This window comes from Armigeres subalbatus, chromosome 1 (genome assembly GCF_024139115.2).
Source record: "Armigeres subalbatus isolate Guangzhou_Male chromosome 1, GZ_Asu_2, whole genome shotgun sequence".
NCBI lineage: Eukaryota > Metazoa > Arthropoda > Insecta > Diptera > Culicidae > Armigeres > Armigeres subalbatus.
In genome coordinates this window covers 254,763,535-254,783,386 of record NC_085139.1, presented here as the reverse complement: position 1 = coordinate 254,783,386, position 19,852 = coordinate 254,763,535, and the positions used below count along the sequence as shown (strand labels likewise).

Sequence of the window (19,852 nt, the reverse complement as noted above, 5' to 3'; positions counted from 1 at the left end):
CCTCTGGAAAGGAGGCTTCTGAGGCTTTTGAAAGGAAGCTTCCGAGCCTCTTGAAAGGAAGCTTCCGAGCCTCTTGAAAAGGAGGATTCGGAGCCATTTGAAAGAGGGCTTCGGAGCCATTTGAAAGGAGGCTTCCGAGCCTCTTGAAAGGCGGCTTCCGAGCCTCTTGAAAGGAGGCTTCCGAGCCTCTTTAAAGGATGCTTCCGAGCCTCTTTAAAGGATGCTTCCAAGCCTCTTGAAAGGAGACTTCCGAGCCTCCTGAAAGGCCGCGTCCGAGCCTCTTGAAAGGCGGCTTCCGAGCCTCTTGAAAGGAGGCTTCCGAGCCTCTTGAAAGGAGGCTTCCGAGTCTCTTGAAAGGAGGTTTCCGAGTCTCTTGAAAGGAGGTTTCCGAGTTTCTTGAAAGGAGGCTTCCGAGCCTCCTGAAAGGACGCTTCCGAGCCTTTTTAAAAGAGGCTTTCGAGCCTCTTGAAAGGAGGCGTCCGGACCTCTTAAAAGGATGCCTCCAAGCCTCTTGAAAGGAGACTTCCGAGCCTCTTGGAAGGAGGCTTCCAAGCCTCCTGGAAGAACGCATGCGTGCCTCTTGAAAGGAGGCTTCCGAGCATCTTGAAGGGAGGCTTTCGAGCCTCTTGAAAGGTGGCTTCCAAGCCTCTTGAAAGGAGGCTTCCGAGCCTCTTGAAAAGATGTTTCCAAGCCTATTGAAAGCCGGCTTGCGAGCCTCTTTAAAGGATGCTTCCAAGCCTCTTGAAAGGAGACTTCCGAGCCTCTTGAAAGGAGGCTTCCGAGCCTCCTGAAAGGCCGCGTCCGAGCCTCTTGAAAGGAGGCTTCCGAGCCTCTTGAAAGGAGGTTTCCGAGTCTCTTGAAAGGAGGCGTCCGGGCCTCTTAAAAGGATGCTTCCAAGCCTCTTGAAAGGAGATTTCCGAGCCTCTTGAAAGGAGGCTTCCAAGCCTCCTGAAAGAACGCATGCGTGCCTCTGGAAAGGAGGCTTCCGAGCCTTTTGAAAGGAGGCGTCCGGCCTCTTAAAAGGATGCTTCCAAGCCTCTTGAAAGGAGATTTCCGAGCCTCTTGAAAGGAGGCTTCCAAGCCTCCTGAAAGAACGCATGCGTGCCTCTGGAAAGGAGGCTTCCGAGCCTTTTGAAAGGAAGCTTCCGAGCATCTTGAAAGGAGGCTCCCGAGCCTCTTGAAAGGAGGCTTGTGAGCCTCTGGAAAGTAGGATCCCGAGTCTCTTGAAAGCCGGCTTGCGAGCCTCTGGAGAGGAGGCTTCCGAGGCTTTTGAAAGGAGGCTTCCGAGCCTCTTGAAAGGATGCTTCCAAGCCTCTTGAAAGGAGACTTCCGAGCCTCCTGAAAGGCCGCGCCCGAGCCTCTTGAAAGGAGGCTTCCGAGCCTCTTTAAAGTAGGTTTCCGAGCCTCCTGAAAGGACGCGTCCGAGCCTTTTGAAAGGAGGCTTCCGAGCCTTTTGAAAGGAGGCGTCCGGGCCTCTTAAAAGGATGCTCCCAAGCCTCTTGAGAAGAGACTTCCGAGCCTCTTGAAAGGAGGCTTCCGAGCCTCTAGAAAGGAGGCTTCCGAGCCTCTTGAAAGGAGACTTCCGAGCCTCTTGAAAGGAGGCTTCCGAGCCTCTTGAAAGGAGGCTTCCGAGCCTCTTGAAAGGAGGCTTCCGAGCCTCTTGAAAGGAGGCTTCCGATCCTCTTGAAAGGAGGCATCCGAGCCTCTTGAAAGGAGGCTTCCGAGCCTCTTGAAAGGAGGCTTCCGAGCCGCTTGAAAGGAGGCTTCCGAGCCTCTTGAAAGGAGGCTTCCGAGCCTTTTTGAAAGGAGGCTTCCAAGCCTCTTGGAAGCCGGCTTGCGAGCCTCTTGAAAGGAGGCTTCCGAGTCTCTTGAAAGGAGGCTTCCGAGCCTCTTGAAAGGAGGCTTCCGAGTCTCTTGAAAGGAGGCTTCCAAGCCTCTTGAAAGGAGGCTTCCAAGCCTCTTGAAAGGAGGCTTCCGAGCCTCTTGAAAGGAGGCTTCCGAGCCTCTTGAAAGGAGGCTTCCGAGCCTCTTGAAAGGAGGCTTCCGTGCCTCTTGAAAGGAGGCTTCCGAGCCTGTTGAAAGGCGGCTTCCGAGCCTCTTGAAAGGATGGTTCCGAGCCTCTTGAAAGGAGGCTTCCGAGCCTCTTGAAAGGAGGCTTCCGAGCCTCTTGAAAGGAGTCTTCCGAGCATCTTGAAAGGAGGCTTCCGAGCCTCTTGAAAGGAGGCTTCCGAGCCTCTTGAAAGAAGGCTTCCGAGTCTCTTGAAAGGCGGCTTCCGAGCCTCTTGAAGGGAGCCTCTGAGCCTCTTGAAAGGCGGCTTCCGAGGCCTCTTGAAAGGATGGTTCCGAGCCTCTTGAAAGGAGGCTTCCAGGCCTCTTGAAAGGAGGCTTCTGAGCCTCTTGAAAGGAGGCTTGAGCCTCTTGAAAGGAGGCTTCTGAGCCTCTTAAAGGAGGCTTGAGGCCTCTTGAAAGGAGGCTCGAGCCTCTTGAAAGGAGGCTTCCGAGCCTCTTAAAGGAGGCTTCCTGAGCCTCTTGAAAGGAGGCTTCCGAGCCTCTTGAAAGGAGGCTTCTGAGCCTCTTAAAAGGAGGCTTCTGAGCCTCTTGAAAGGAGGCCTGAGCCTCTTGAAAGGAGGCTTCCAGGCCTCTTGAAAGGAGGCTTCTGAGCCTCTTGAAAGGAGGCTTCCGATCCTCTTTAAGGAGGCTTCCGATCCTCTTGACAGGAGGCTTTCGAGCCTCTTGACAGGAGGCTTCCGAAGCTCTTGACAGGAGGCTTCCAAGCCTCTTGACAGGAGGGTTCCGAGCCTCTTGACAGGAGGCTTCCGATCCTTTCGAAAGGAGGCTTCCGAGCCTCTTGACAGGAGGCTTCCGAGCCTCTTGACAGGAGGCTTCCGAGCCTCTTGAAAAGAAGGCTTCTGAGCCACTTGATAGGAGGCTTCCGAGCCTCTTGAAAGGAGATTTCCGAGTCTATTGAAAAGAGGCTTCCGAGCCTCTTGAAAGGATGCGCAAGTTGGAGTGGCCTCTTCCGGTAGTGCAATCGAAAGAAGAAAACAACGGAAAGATATTGAAGAAAAAGAGAACTATTATGACGTAGAAAATGCTGAGCCGGATGAAGATCCAGTCGCTGCGATGGGATAAAGACGATGAAGGAGTGAACGGTGGATGAAGTCAATAAGGTGTCGCATTCGTGGAGTGCTACCTAGCTGATTGTCGGATCATGTGTCAAGCAGTGTCCAATCAAGAGCGATATTTGTGAAAGGCGGCCTTCCGAAAGGCAAGAAAGTGATAGGCAGCCTATGTCTACAAAATCTAGAGGAACGAGTCCAAGTCGTTTACGACGAGGTGTTCGCCCTTGTGACCAAGTATCTCACACTACGGGTGCTGCTGGTTTTAGCGGAAAAGAAGATAGTGCTGAAGCATTTGGACGTGCGCATCGTCTACCACTACGGAGATACCTCGTCAGCTACGAAGCTACGAAGGTTTGCGGCAAGAAGGGGGACATTAGCAGGCTACGAATATCAAATTAAAAACATTTTTGTTATGCTAAGAAAAGTCTACACGGCACTTAGGTGAAACAGTTGAAAATCCATGATCAACTGTGATGAAAAGAAAAATAAGGGCCAAAAGGGCTGAAAGTCTCACTAATAAAGACAAAAAAACAGCATCTCTGCACGTCTTGTCTCAGGTTAAAATTGGTGTGAAGTGAAAAGTCAGTAGTACAAAATGAGAAAAGAGATGTTCGAAATGAGTAATGGGAAGCGAACACTCAGAAATAGAAGTGAGAAGTGAGAAATGAGATGTTAGAAGTGTGAAGTGAGAAGTGAAGAGTGAGTTGGGAAATGAAAGGTAGGACTTAAGAAATTAGTGGAGAGACGTGCGACAGGAAAAAGAAAGGAGGAAGACAGTAAAAGATAGAAGAAATTTTTGACGGAGGAACTTCTCACTTCTTAAATCACACTTTTTACCACTTACTTCTCTTTTCTCATTACTCACTTCTAATTTTAGATTTTACATTTCACACTCTCAATTCAATTGTCATAATATATACCTTATTACTAAGCAATTGATTCTCATTACCCACTTCGCATTTCTTACAATTTGAGGAACATGTTTCAACTATACGGGAAAACGGCAGAGTGAATCTTTCGGTTAAATGGCGTTCGGCGAAACGGCATTTGACCAACAAATGGCCTTACACTATTTTGATAAAAATGGGATTCCGAGCAAGCTCAGCGGATCTATTCGTGGCAAACAGGCTTAAAATATATCTGATCAAATACGTCGATAATTTCCTCATCGGATCAGAGAGTGAGGCGAAGACTATCCGGAGTTCAGAATCAGCGAAGTCAGCATTTCAAAATTCATGACTTCGGTCATGTGAAGCTCTTCCTGGATGTACAGAAAGAGGATGACATTGTGTTCAGTGTCTCTAGCCAAGTATACGAGTGGGTCTGAGCTTAAATTAGCTTAGCCAAGAACGCCTATGGATTCGGACAATCTAAAAAACGAGGTTGCAAACAAATCATTCGAAGATGGTACGAAGTACCGAAGCGTGGTTGGTGCCCTTCTCTATTTTGCGATGTGTTGCACGGCCTACATAGCTCCGAATGTGGGAATTCTTGACCTTAAGTTTAGCGCTTCCACGGAGGCGGATTGAATAGCTGCAACGCGCGTGGTACGCTACCTCAAAGGTTTCACAAACTGGAAGTTGAGACTAGAAGCCAAGAAAACTAAAGAGTTGGTGATATTTTTGGATTAGGATTGGGCAGGAGGTACACGGAAGTTGACAATCGACTACGTGGTTTTTTACGCCGGAAAAGCAGTTTGCTGAAACAGTAGTCAGCAAAGTTGTATGACGCTTTCGACCGATGGAAGAGAAGTACGTCGTTCTAGCCGAAACGCCAGGAAGTAGCGTAACTAAAAAAAATTCAACTCCAAAAATTCACCTGAATTTTCACGAGAATTCGTTCTGGATTTTTCCGAGAAATTCATCTGTTTTTTTCGGAAAAAAACATCGAAATTTCAAAGGAATAATTTTCCTAAATTTCCATGGAAAATTATTCGGAATTCTTCTAAATTTACACGAGAACTTCTTCTGCATTGATGAAAAATGTTTTGAACTTTTAGTGGAATGTTTTTATTTGTCATAAGACGAGTTCGTAGAATTCCATTTAATTCCGGAATTAAATGGAATTGTACAAACTCGTCTTATGACAAGTATTCTTCTGCATTTTCAAGCGAATCCTCCTGAATTCCTACATAAAGTTCATCTGCAATTTCCTCAAGAAATTCTTCTGATTTGTACACAATCCAATAGCTTCGAACCATAAACTAATCTACATTCGCATTTCAATCACTTCTCCAAAAACATAAAATTATTTAATCGATCTTATCGTGTATCGCTGGTCGCCACCAGCCCTGTTACTTTTAATTCGCTCGAAATCCAAAATACATGCAGTGTGGGTACGCTTCGAACTGATGTGCATCCATATTCAAATTTACTGCTCCCAGCTCGGGGTGGTGTTAAAGAAACCATTTCGTATGCACACAACACCAACTTGGTCGCGATTGCTCAACAGCAACAACTGTTGAAACGAATCCTACACAGGCCCCGTCCGACATCGTTTTGTCTTTTCCCCATTATCGCCTCCAGCCGCTAGCGGTTGCACTCACTTCTGGATCCGAACCGAACAATTGCGTTATCTCGACAAAAGAAAACCCCTAACAAACGATTTTATCTCTCTCACTCACTCGCCCCGGTACGGTCCGGCTGATATCGTTCTGTTATCAATTTGCTTCTATAAAATGATGTTAGTTACTAACATTATTCACCAGAACCGCGCATTTGGCAGCATGCAATCCAGATCTTCGACTTTCAACGAACACCGTCTTCTGTGTAGATCTATCATGCACCACAAAATTGGTATTCTCTTCGTATTTTCTTCTTTTTCGATTTTTGGTTTTCAGTCGCTGCACAGCTCCAACTTGCAGTAAGTAATCACACAATCGGAAACTGGTACTGCTGGGCAAAATTCGCTCGGGCCCAATTTTCACTGCGCTTCCACTTTACTTTCTTCCTTATTTTCTCGCTGTTTCGCCACTATTTTCCAACATAAATGCAGCAAGCGATCTGTGTCTTGCACGCGCGCACCGCAAAACTTTTCTTCTTGCACCACCAAACAATCTCTTTCGCTAATCAGTGTCGCGCGAAAATGCAATGTGGAAGCTCTCCAAATCGGCATGGGGTTATATGTTTGGGAGACCGAAGCGAAACAAAAACGGAATAAACACACTTCAACGAGGAGGATAACCCGTCTTCGTTGATTGCAGGAAACGCGGAAAACCCCGCTAATAAGGTCCCAACAAACTCCCGGAGTCCGTGTCGTTCGTTATTGTTGTTGTGGAGGAGCAGCAGTCCAACCGATCGCGAGTGAACATGGCAAGCGACTAACTTCGGTACGGTGCGGGATGCTCGGACGGACCCAAGACCCAACCAAACAAGACTCCGCTCCGTACGCTCCAACCCCATCGTATGCGGCGGCGGCCCCATCTCAACCGGACAATCCGCCGTGATTCTCCCGCGAAATTCGCTCTCACCCCGTTCGTTCACTACACCGACGACTGTTGTGTGTGATTGAAAATCTGATGATGGATTGAAATTCGAGCAGTCCGTGAGTGAATTTCACCCACTCTCGCGCTTCACCACCGGTCAGTTCTGTTGTCGGTCGTCGGTCGGACGGAAGATTGCGGGCGCTCTCGTGACGTCGGAAACTCGCGTGGCCATGCACTTTTTCTTGTTTTGGATTTGATTGTGCTGCCTGCGACAACTTCTACACTACATCGAGTCAGCGCTAAACAGAAAACCACTCAACACAAACAGCCGGCTTTATGATGTTTGCACGATGGCACATGCGAAGCAGCGGGCTTCAAACAAGAGCAATATTTCCTTTTTCTTCATTTGGAGGTAGGGTGGCTCTAAATAAGTAAATCCTATTTAGATTGGACAATTATAATTGCATGGGATTTTAAAAAGAATCCTACTTAAATAAATCCGGCTATTTATGTCATGAATTGAAGGACCAAAACCACCGATTACTGTATAATACGACCAAGTAATTTTAATATTTAAATTCACAAAGGGTATATTCATCTTCTTCTTCTTCTTATTGGCATTACATCCCCACACTGGGACAGAGCCGCCTCGCAGCTTAGTGTTCATTAAGCACTTCCACAGTTATTAACTGCGAGGTTTCTAAGCCAAGTTACCATTTTTGCATTCGTATATCATGAGGCTAGCACGATGATACTTTTATGCCCAAGGAAGTCGAGACAATTTCCAAACCGAAAATTGCCTAGACCGGCACCGGGAATCGAACCCAGCCACCCTCAGCATGGTCTTGCTTTGTAGTCGCGCGTCTTACCGCACGGCTAAGGAGGGCCCTAGGGTATATCAGGGCTGGTAGCGATAAATGCCGTTCAAAATAGTGACTTAGTGACCAACGAGGACGAAAAAAGTGACCAAATAGTGACTTTCAGATGCAGAAAAAGTGACCAAATAGTGACTTTTGTATGAAGTATTAACCAGATAGTGAGCTGAGTAGCATTTCCATTGTCACTGTATAACTCGTAGTGGATTGGAAACTAGTGATATCATTTTTTTTTTTCAAATCCTTATCTATAATGCTATCAGAAATCAAGAATAGACAAAAATTACAAATGCATGAGGATTACTGCCGTGCCCATCTTCGCCGGAAATAGGGATTTTTAATAATCAATAACATCATTTTTAATAATAACAAATTTAAATACATACAGTGCCCATTTGCCATTCGAGCACCTGATCTCGGTTGACCGTGAACCGATTTTACTCAAAAAAAAAAACAGGACTAAGATATAACATGAGTTTTACCATATTTTAGTTTCGACCGACGCCAAATACGCGCCGACTGAAATCAAATACGCGACATTTCCGCACGACATGAAATCCAATTCGCGCCAACTACGCGCGAAAAATATCAATTTTTGCTATCACAATTTACTGAACGTTTTCTCTTCCAGTAGAGTTAAATTGACTTTCTACATGATTTTACCACATTGAAAAAGAACAAAGAAAATATCCATTAGTAGCACATCCCTTCTAGATGGTCCTGTTCACCAACGTTCCGAAACTAAGCAAACAAGAATGAAGCAGTCTATATTTCTATAATCAACGTTTTATAAAGAAAATGATAATTGGAGCTTTGTTGTAATTGTTGATCATTAGACAAACTTACGTAAAAATCAGGTCATAAAATAATGTAAACTCGTTTTTTGAACAAAACTTCTGTATACAAATTATTTGAACTCATATAAAAATATGATAATTATTTTTATTTATATCCAGATAGAAATAATTCAGAATATAACAATCTAACAAAGTTGCTCAAGTTTCGTGAAATGTGATCCAAAATCTTGAATTTGATGCAGAAATAGCTTTGGAAAACTCTGAAGATTTTTTTCAGAAATTCCAGCAGAAGTTAAATGTCTGTGGAAAATCCTTGTGAAAACCTTTAGGATTTATTTCAGAAATTGTGCGGAAAATACTTCAATTCTTGGGAAATTAAACTCCAGGAGTTCAAACGGAAATTTTAACAGAAATCCGATGGCGAATGTCAGCACAAAAGCTTCAGGTAATTCTTTCTTATCATAAATTCAAGGCGGAATATTTTACAGACATTCCTGCTGTCCTTCAGGAATTTTCGCGGGAATTGCAACGTTAATTCTTGTAAAAATTCTCCGGGAATCCCTGAAAAAAATCTTCCTTAAATACAAGCGGATTTATTATTGAATTCCGGTGGAAATCGCTTTGAGAATTCCTGAAGATATTATTTGATGAATTCCTAAAAAAACCTTCCGAAAATTATTTCTCAAATTCAAGGTGGAGTTTTATAGAAATTACAGTTAAAGTTCCTCCAGGAGAAAAAATATATATAAGTCTATTTATTGAACGGCTACTCAGTCTTACAATTTTCACAACGAGTTTATTATTTACCCGACGTTTCGACACGGGAATTGTGTCTTTTTCAAGGGAAAAAGATACAATTCCCGTGTCGAAACGTCGGGTAAATAATAAATTCGTTGTGAAAATTGTAAGACTGAGTAGCCGTTTTTCAAGGGAAAAAGACACAATTCCCGTGTCGAAACGTCGGGTAAATAATAAATTCGTTGTGAAAATTGTAAGACTGAGTAGCCGTTCAATAAATAGAATTAAACATACAGTCGATCCATCATACAGTCGATGTGATGATGTGACTTCGTCGAGTCGAGTCAAGTACGAGACACTGATGACGGCCTTACTGTTGAGGTCGAAATACGTATCTGTCAAGATACAATTAAGTGGTGGAATTCAATGGGATTGTACAAACTCGTCTTATGACAAGTGAATCCGAAAAATACAATTTCTGTATAAATCATGGAACATTTTTGTGTTTTAAATTTTTGTATAGACCCTGCTTTTTTCTAGATGAATACTATGAAAACAATATAAAACCTTCAATACTTTAAGAAAAGGAACTAATATCCTGACAAAAAAAATCGAACAATGATGGTATACATCATGCTGTGTGGTTTGCCGTAGAAGGGTTAATTAATAAGAAAATAAGAAATACCTCGGCATTATGTCAAAACTGACGTGACAAAAATGGATATTCAGAAACGATGAAAAATGACAACAAGTGAAGTTCTTACCCTTATAATGCTTGTTAAACGAGTGCTCAAGTGTTTAATGCGTTCACTAATGGCTTGAAAATATCCAAATAATTAGGTAAGCATAGACTTCAAACGTGGAGTCCCTGCTCAACAACATTTTGCTATCGAAAACAAAACCCTACTCTTCTTATTGGAGTTGTCTAAACGTATGCCCAAGATTCGCTGTGTGGTCTGCAAGCATTAGAGATTAATCATAGATTTAATCATGATTAATGCATAATCGTGTGGTCTGCAAGCATTAGTGATTAATCATAAATTTAATCATGATTAATGAATAATCGGTTATTTAATCATTATTCTCGTATCAAAATAATACAAAAAATATGATTTAATCATTAATCATCAGGGTTCGTAATGCTCACTCAATCTCAGGAGCACATGATTTTCCCTCACGAAGGTTTTGGGGGAGAAATCGCTTTTCGGAAAAGAAAAACAGCCTGGAGAGTGATAACAATTTTTCGCTCACTTCGATTGCCGCTAAACGTTGGTTTGCTCTTTTTCTTTCATATTCGAGTCTTTTCGTGGCATCATAAATGCAAATTGTAGTAGCTTATGTGGAACAAATAACTTAACGCTTTCATACCGATAGCGTGGTGGTGTGGCTAAAGTAAGCGCATCCCCACAGCTATTATTGTTACTATTCTGGGTTCGAATCCCGGCGCGGCCAAACAATTTTGTAATTGTTCTGCGATAATTCTCGCGAAAAGTGAGTGAGAGGTAAAAGTAATGAAACGAAAAAGGATTTTCATCTAATAGGCAAGATTGTCGTTTATCTTCCAATGCTAATTCTAGAGAAAAGATTGATGGGTGAAAGATGATCCTCAACATAAACAACGAAACAAGATTTTCCCTTGGCCCGAAAAACGCTTGCTTTGGTCTCATTGAAATGAAAAGTCGAAACCCTGTTAATCATTATTCGTTAATCACAGAATTTCACATTTATTCATTAATCACTAATAATATTCATAATTGCTTCGAGTTAATTAATCAATCATCAATTTCAATCATTACATACATCGCTTTTATTCATTAATCGTTAATCATAATCATATAATTTGTATACCTTTTAAAAACACACAGTACTCCTCAATTTTTGTTCTCAGCACTTCTCGTATTTTAACAACGTATTTATTCACGGAGAAGAATATCATAGTTTACATGAATTGCAAACGGCGGTGCGAAAATAGTGACTTAAGTGACCATTTTCCGAAAATAGTGACTTTAGTGACTTTTGGATGCAAATAGTGACTTTTTATGACTTGGCTCAAAATAGTGACTAAGTCACTAAAAAGTGACTCGCTACCGGCCCTGGTATATTCATATTCATCCCAAATACGGATCTGCTGAGATTTTTCATATTTTGCTTTGGATTCAACCCCTGCAGGATCAATAACATTGTCTATGATCAAGAATCATACTGTTGATGGTTCAGCCTTTCCTACGCGGATGCTGAAATGTGGGACCTGTAGGAACAAGAGGCTTATCGAAGAATCTTAGTCTGATGAACAATGCAAACACTCAAAGAGCCTACAATACGAAGGAGCCAAAATAGGCAAAAGACCATGCTCACAGAAACATACAGCATGAACTTCAGTTCTTCAACATTGAACGTGTTTGATACCAATCTTTGGCTGTTGTCGCGAAGCTGAAACTAACCTTAGAATGGCCGGTGGCTAAAACTGGATGATCTTCCAAACCACCACAAATTCGTTCTTTGGATGTTCCAACGTTCAAATCAACATCGTTATTCGTATCGAATAGATTACATTTGAGAGGACAAACGCAAAGACAGAGGCGAGTCAGACGAGTACTCGACATGAGATGGCTACCGTAAGAAAACGACTACTCACAAAACAAAAAGTGCTCAAAGTTGTAATGAGCCTTTTCGATCCTCGAATATTGCTTTCTACAACAAGTTAAAGTAAGCTTATATGAGCTTATATGAAAAATATTAAGTAGGAATCATTAAAGTCCAAACACCAAGGAAATGCTTCCACTTTCGGAGGATATGCACATGGGGGCATGCTCAAACAAGGGAGGACTGGACCTAGCAAACCATCTTCAGCACTAGTCCGACCTACTCACTTAGAAAAAAGCGACTTCGGCAATTTATTTATTGAATTCTTAACAGCTGGTAATGAGTTCGATAAATCTAGCACGCGCTGAAAATACACTCCAGTGCCTAGGTCCTGGTGTTGGGTAGGATTTTAAACAAATTTGACCCGACTTATCGAGCGTCTCCAACAGCATCTGTTCTGGCATCCAGCGGCTGAGTATGAAATGCTATTCCACGGCAGTCACATCCCGGTGGATAGGAAACCTTGAACCAACAACCTACTGTTCCCGAAACATCCATTTATTCGAGAATCCGATAATGAAAGAATACGAACAGATTTTACGACAACGACTCTTAGCGCGGAACAACGGACACGAAGCGGAACTTGGGACGTTTCAACCCTAGCACAGCAGGTTAAATCCTGGGACTGAGTGAAGTCCGTTGGCCAAACTTTGGAGAATACTGAATGCCGGCGGGACAAATTCTGCTATACTCTGGTTTACGAGGTGAACACGCTCCCATGCATAGTAGAGTTGACTTCCTACTAAGCGCCTAGACACTTTGCGCCTAAGAAGTGGGAACCTATAAGTGAAAGGATAATCATTGCCAGATTTAGAACACGGGTCCGAAACCTTAATATAATCCAATGTTATGCGCCAACCGATGCTGCCGATCTGCAAGACAAAGAGAACTCCTACAGTCAACTCAATGCCGTCGTTGATAGCATTCCGAAGGATGATATCAAGATCTGTATGGGTGACTTCAAACACGGCAAATGCTGGGTAAAGTGTACCATTGGTACTTCGCGTACCTGAATCGGCCCAATCATACCCAATCTATACGAAAGGGCACAGACTAGAGTGTGCCAATTCCAGAGGGATCACCTTCTGAACTCGGCGTACAAATCCTGTCGCGTAACCTGTTAAACAGACACCACCATCTGTTCATTGATTTCAAAGCAGCGTATGATTCAGTGAAAATAAATGAGCTGTGGCAGATAATGTCGAAACATGGTTTTCCGGCGAAACTGATAAGACTGATACGTGCAACGCTGGATGGCTCGAAATCAAGTATTCGGATTGCAGACGAAGTGTCAACCTCGTTTGTGACCTTAGACGGGTTGAAGCAGGGTGATGCACTTTCGAATTTATTGTTCAACATTGTACTCGAGGGCACTATTAGGATATCTGGCGTGCAGAGGAACGGCACTATCATCACACGGTCGCATATGCTCCCAGGCTTTGCAGACGACATCGACCTCATTGGAATCGATCGCAGAGCAGTAATGGAGGCTCTTGTCCCAATGAAGAGGGAGACGGCAAGGATAGGCTTAACCATTAATTCTACCAAGACAAAGTACATGCTGAGGTGCTGAGGTAATGATTGATGGGGATGTGTTCGAAGTTGTTGAAGAATTTGTTTATTTTGGAACGCTTGTGACATGTGTCAATGACGTTTCCCGTGAAGTAAAAAGACGTGTTGCTGCTGCAAATAGGGCCTTTTACGGATTACGTAACCAGCTTAGGTCCCGCAACATGCAGACGAAAACGAAATTTGATCTATACAAAACTCTGATTCAAACCAGTGGCCCTTTATGAACATGAAGCATGGACGTTAAAAGAGGCGGACCGGAGAGCTTTCGGGGTTTTCGAGCGAAAAGTGCTGCGTACAACACTCGGAGGGAAACTATAAAATGGTGTGTGGCGCAGACGCATGTATCATGAGATGTATCATGTATACAAAGAAGGAAATATTGTGAATCGTATAAAATACGGCGGATTACATTGGGCTGGTCACTTAATGCGAATGTTGGAAGAAAGAATATCGGAAACAATATCCAACAGAGAACCAGATAGGGGCCAGCGACTTCGTGGAAGGCCACGAACACGCTGGCTGCACGTGGTGGAATCGGACCTGGGGACCCTGAACGTTCGGGGAAACTGGAGGAACATCGCCCAAGACCGACGATTATGGAGCTCTACAATACGCCAGGCATAGGTGTATCGACGCTGTAGCTAACCAGGTATCCAGGTAGGTGTGGGCGACATCAATGCGAAGATCGGATCCGACAACTCGAATCATGAGTGCATTATGGGACGCCATGGTCTCGGAGAAATGAGCAAAAACGAAGAGCTGTTCGCAGAATTTTGTTGTAATTACGACATGATGATTGGGGGATCGCTCTTCCGTCGTCGACCGGTTCACAAGGTCACGTGGGTGTGACGGCTTTACAGAAAATCAAATCGACCACATCTGAATCAGCCGAAGATGGAAACAAAGCCTTCTCGATGTACGCAATAAACGCAGTTCCGATATCGCGTCTGATCATCACCTTCTCATTGGCGAAATGCGCCTGCGCATTGCGCGGATTCGTCGGCAGGAGGAGAGAGTTGGACGACGGTTTAACACACGCCGACTGGAATATGTGAAACGGTCCTTCGTTGAAGAACTGGAGACGCGTGCTGCACATATTCAGGGTTGTTCCGGGGATCCTGAAATATTTTCCGCGCCAAATCCGCGCCGACCAAAATCAAATCCGCGCCATTTTCGCGCGGAATGAAATTTAATTCGCGCCAAATCCGCGCGACTCAGAGCTTAATGCTGGGCCAATACGCGCGAAATATCATTTTTTATTATGTATCATAATTATCACAATTTTCTGAACGTTTTCTTTTGAAGTGCGTATTATACAATATTATTAATTTTTTAATATGATTTTAAGCTACTTCATACATGTTTGTATCAAATTGAAAACATAATTTCGCAGTTAGTATTACATAACCCATCTAGATGGTCTTATTCACCAATAGAAGTAGCAAGGCTAAATAAACCAAAATTAAGCAGTTGAACAATTTCTATATTCACCGTTTTATAGAAGCAGGATGGTTGCAATTTTGTTGTTATTTTTGTTCATAACACAAACTTGCGTAGAGATTAGGTAAAAAGATCATTTAAATTCGTTTTTGAACAAAACTTTCGAGTAAAAATTATTTGAATTCATATCCAAACAGAAATAATTTAAAATCTAATATATTTGCACAGGTTTCGTTGAATGTTCTCCTGAAGAAAGTTGTCATGCGGAAGTCCAACAAGATTTTTTGCAGAAATTTCGCTAAGGGTTATTTACAGAAATTCTACTGAAAAATGTAGCAGGAACTCCTGTGTCAGTATTACTTGAATTTCATTGGAAATCTCTAAGGATATCTGCACAAATTTTCTCCGGGATTCCTGTGGAAGTTTGTCTGGAAATTGCTCACGCAGAGAAAATCTACCTTTTTGAACTAAAAAATAAAATTATTGAAATATTTTTTAAACTAAAATATTTTATTTTTTAAATCAAAACTGAAATATATTTAATTCAAAAATTTTCATTGTTGTTTCTACTGCAATCCAGTAAAAATCATACAGTATATTATAAACAAGTTTGTGAAGTAAATATCTAAAAAAAATTACAGATATAATTATTGTGGTTTTATTTTCCACACGACGTCTAATTAAAAATAAAATAATTGATAATCACAAGAAATTTAATATAACATTTAAAATAAATTTTTAATCACAATATTTATTTTTTTGAATTTAAGAAAAATATTGTTTAAAGCAAAAATTTTTCTTTTTGGTTTAAAAATATTTTTTGTACAAACAAAAAATATATTGTAAATTCAACAATTTTTATTTTGAGTGCTGCTTTAGAACATTGTAGAAACAACAATATTTTTCGTCCAATCAAATCTTCTTTTTTGTTGAATTCTACAAATAAAATTATTAGCCGGGGAATAATAATTATTTTTGTTGTCTTTATACAAAATATCATTGAGTTTAAAAAACATTTCTCTGCGTGCTGCGGTAGATCCTCCGAGAATTTAAGCAAAAATTCATTCGAATACTTTTTCATAAATTCAATCTGGAGAAATTTATCCAGAATAATCCGCAGGATTTTTATACGACAATACATGCGAGAATCCATCCATGAAAAAATTGAAATCGCTTTGGATTTTTTACATAAATACGTTGGTAAAAACACAAGAACTTCCGGGAATTCTCCCGTAAATTCAAAGCAGAATTTCTGCGGATTTTTTACAGGCATTCCTGCTGTCATAGCTTCAAGAATTTCCGAGGAAATTGCCACGTAAATTCATGAGAAAACTGCTCCAGAAGTCCCTGCACAAATTCCTTTGGAAATGTTTGTGGAAATTTCCTAATACATCGCTTTAGGAATTCCTGAAGACATTTTTTGATCAATTCCTACTAAAAATCAATTCCTAATCAAGGTGGAATTTTTAAATTTTGTCTGTTGTTATCGCTACAGGAATTACCGTGAAAATTCCTCTATGAACCTATCCAAAAAAATGTTTACAATTTATCATTGCAAAATTTTGCAGAAATCCTCTCCAAGCTGTGAAAGTTTATTTATTAAATTACTCATAGAATCCTTGAGGAGATTCCTTCGTAATTTTCCAGTTGGAATTCCGAAGGAAAAACTTATATAATAGTTATCCGAAAATAACGCAAAAATTTCTTAACAAGTCCTGTGGTTTTTTTTTCCGAAAATATCTGTGGAAATTGACCTTTCAATTGCTGAACAAAATTCCTCTTCAATCACTGCGAAAAATCTTATTATAATGAGACATCTGCATCAAATCAAAGAACATTTTTGTTTTTTCAATTGTTGTATATACTCTGATTCATTCCAGAGAAATGCTATGAAAGCAATATAAAACCTTCAATACTATAAGAGAAGAAACTAAATCCCGACGGGAAGATTTGACGAAATAAAAAAAATGGATTTTAGGAATCAATAATTAATTACCAAATGTGACGGGCATCCTTTTATAATTCTTGTTGAACAATTGAACAAAAGTGTGATGCATGACATTCAATAAGGACTTGGAAATGTCCGAAAATTTGGGGAAGCGCAGAAGTATGGACTTCAAACGTAAAGTTTATTCTCAACATCATTTTACTATAGAAAGGAAGCTCTATGCATTACATCCAGATTTTTTTAGTAAATTTTTACCTAAAACTAAATCCGCGCCAAATCCGCGCGAAGTCTTCAAATCGTTATGTAAATCCGCGCCAAATCCGCGAAAACCGCGAAATCCGCGAAAATCGCGAAATCCGCGTAGTCGTAACAACCCTGCATATTCCGGAAGGTAGCAACGTGGAAGACCAATGGTCCACCATCAAGAATGCCTTCATCGCCATCAGCGAGAATAATCTGGGCAAACTGTGTACCCAGAGAAAACAATGTATCACCGATAACACCTGGAAGAAGATAGAGGAGCGAGGAAGCCAAAGCCGCGATAGAGCGATCAAAAACCAGAGGAGCCAAAGTCTTAGCCCGTCAACGATACTCGTATCTGATGAAGGAAGTGCTGCAGATATTTCGGAAGGTAGCAACGTGGAAGAACAATGGTCCACCATCAAGAATGCCTTCATCGCCATCAGCGAGAATAATCTGGGCGAACTGTGCACCCAGAGAAAACAATGTATCACCGATAAGACCTGGAAGAAGATAGAGGAGCGATTAAGCCAAAACCGCGATAGAGCGATCAAAAACCAAAGTCTTAGCCCGTCAACGATACACGTCTCTGATGAAAGCAGTGAAACGCTCATGTCGACGGAACAAGCGAGCGTGGACGGACTCGGCCGACGAAGGAGAGAGAGCCGCAGTAACCGGTGACATTCGCCTTCTTTACGATATCTCACGACGCTTAAGCGGGGCGAAGATGAATGCTTTCCCGGTCGACTGGATGCAAGGTATGTTAGTGGAGGTGCCCAAAAAGGGTGACCTGACTGTAAGCGTTAACTTGCGAGGCATTATGTTGCTGTGTATCGTTCTCAAAGTTCTATGCAAAGTTATCCTAGCCCGGATTCAGGAGAAGATCGATGCCGACTCTCCAGCGGCAGCAGGCCGGATTCCGTGCCGGAAGATCCGGTGTGGATCATATTATCACGCTCCGTTTCATTCTGGAGCAGGTCAACGAATTCTAAGAGTCCCTTTACTTGGCATTCATCAACTACGAAAAAGCTTTCGACCGTCTCAATCACGAGAATATGTGGGGCTCCCTGAGACGCAAGGGGGTTCCTGAGAAAATCATCGGCCTCATCGAGGCAAAGTACGAGGCAATCTCGTGTAGAATGCAGAACAATGGGGTTTTGTCGGACCCCATCCGGGTCGTAGCTGGTGTGAGGCAATGATGTATTCTATCGCCGTTACTGTTCCTCATCGTAATCAATGAGATTCTAGAAACCGCTGGCTGCTATGGCAGCCTATAACCATGGAGCACCTAAACGACTTCGAATTGGCTTATTTGTTCAACGATGCTCTGCTATGCAGAGTAAGCTCAACGACTTTCCCGATCGCTCCTCATCGGTATGTTTAGTCATCAACGTCAACAAAATCAAATCGTGGGATGTAAACACGGTGACCCTTTACAGTATCACAGTAGCCGGGAAATCAGGGGAGAATGTTGAAAGCTTCCAATATCTTGGTAGCCAAATGGCGTCAGACGGCGGTACCAAGATCGACATAGGCGCACGGATCAAAAAAGTAAGGGCTGTGAGGCTTTGCGAGTTTAAGACATACATATCTGGAAAAACAAGCAGATAATTGAACGCACCAAAATACGAATTTTCAACTCTAACATGAAATATGTGCTGTTATACGCTAGCGAAACATGGTGTGTATCAGTGGAGAACACTCAACGGCTGCAGGTGTTCATCAACGAATGCCTGTGGTATATAATTCGGGCCTGGTGGCTTCACAACTGGATCTCAAACAACAAACTCCATCGTCATTGTCACCAGAGGCCGATAGCAACAGAAATTCGGAATCGGAAGTGGGGCTGGGTAGGCCACACTCTACGTAGGGGCGGAAACGAAATCTGTAAACAAGCATTAGACTGGAACCCAGCGGGACATCGCAGCAGAGGCAGACCCAGAGCCTCATGGCGACGAAGCCTCAATAGAGGAATAAAAGAAGTCGACCGAAATTTAATCTGGTAACGGGTTAAAGCGATAGCTGGGCAACGCTCAGAATAGAGATCTTTCAAGTCGGCCCTTTGCACCACCGGAGGTGTACAGTATCCATAAGTAAGTAAAAACTTGATAGGCCTGATCAACGCTCTGGAAGCCAACAGCTATCCTCTTCCGGTACTAAAAGAAATTTTTGCCCAGCTGGCAGGATGGCAAATCTTAAGTCAATCAATGTGATCGACCTGTCCGATGTGTATCTTCAATGCGAAGCAACCGAAGATTCGAAACCACTTTTGGCGATTAACACACATAGACCTCATGAGTCGGACGAACTAGAAACCACTTCTGTCGATTTTCGGATAAAAAAGGTGTACCGCCCCAGTAGCATACTGGTTTTATGAAAGTCATGAAGAGTAAATTATGGTTTTGAAGACCGCTATAAAACCAAAAATGTTACTTGGGCGGGCACACGGCAAATCGCTTGCAGCGCTAGGCCCTCATCATGTAAATTATAATTTAGATACTTAGTACGTCTCGATTATTTAATGTGCTGATATGCTTTTCCGCATCATCGATAAAAGTTTGAGTCCGGAGGAAGACTACATCATTGCTGTCGTTTCCCTAGCAGAAGACATGGCAAGTGTCTTGAACACTAAAATTGAAGCAGTTCCAGTTTCGGTGATGGCAACTACTTTCTGGTGGTTGTTGATCCCTTTTCCAGACGGCTTGAAATAGTTCTCACCAAGTCCACGACTGCAAAAACGACTATGTTCGCTTAGTTTGGAATTCTGTAGTAAGTGACAATGGTACACAATTCACCAGTTTGAAACTTCAGAAGTTCCGCAAATCCTTGGGAACTCATCACATCCGCACAGCACCATACCACCCGCAATCAAACGTTTTGTGATTATCGTAAAAAAAAGCGTGAACAAGATTGCTTAATAGGGTTACGGTTTATTTTATCTTACCTATATAAGTGACAGATATATGAATGGATTTGTGAATGTTCCATTGCTAAATGTTCTGTGTTTGGGCCTGAAGTTAGGCAATACAAATTAGAGATAAGAGAGAGTCCCA

The 19,852-nt window shown here is 42.3% G+C and overlaps 1 protein-coding gene across 3 annotated transcripts in view; it reads right to left on the bottom strand.

The window, feature by feature from the left end:
• Positions 1–19,852, bottom strand: part of LOC134206799 (kinesin-related protein 9-like) — a 294,183-nt gene that overhangs the window by 163,368 nt on the left and 110,963 nt on the right. Inside the window, exon 1 of one of the 3 annotated variants that reach the window (XM_062682529.1) lies at positions 5,818–6,492. The exons of 1 other annotated variant lie outside the window; for it this stretch is intronic. The gene's annotated coding sequence lies outside the window, so the exon portion shown is untranslated. Of the gene's footprint in view, positions 1–5,817; positions 6,493–19,852 lie in introns of those variants that run through there. One more of the 3 variants, XM_062682530.1, reaches the window with a different exon arrangement.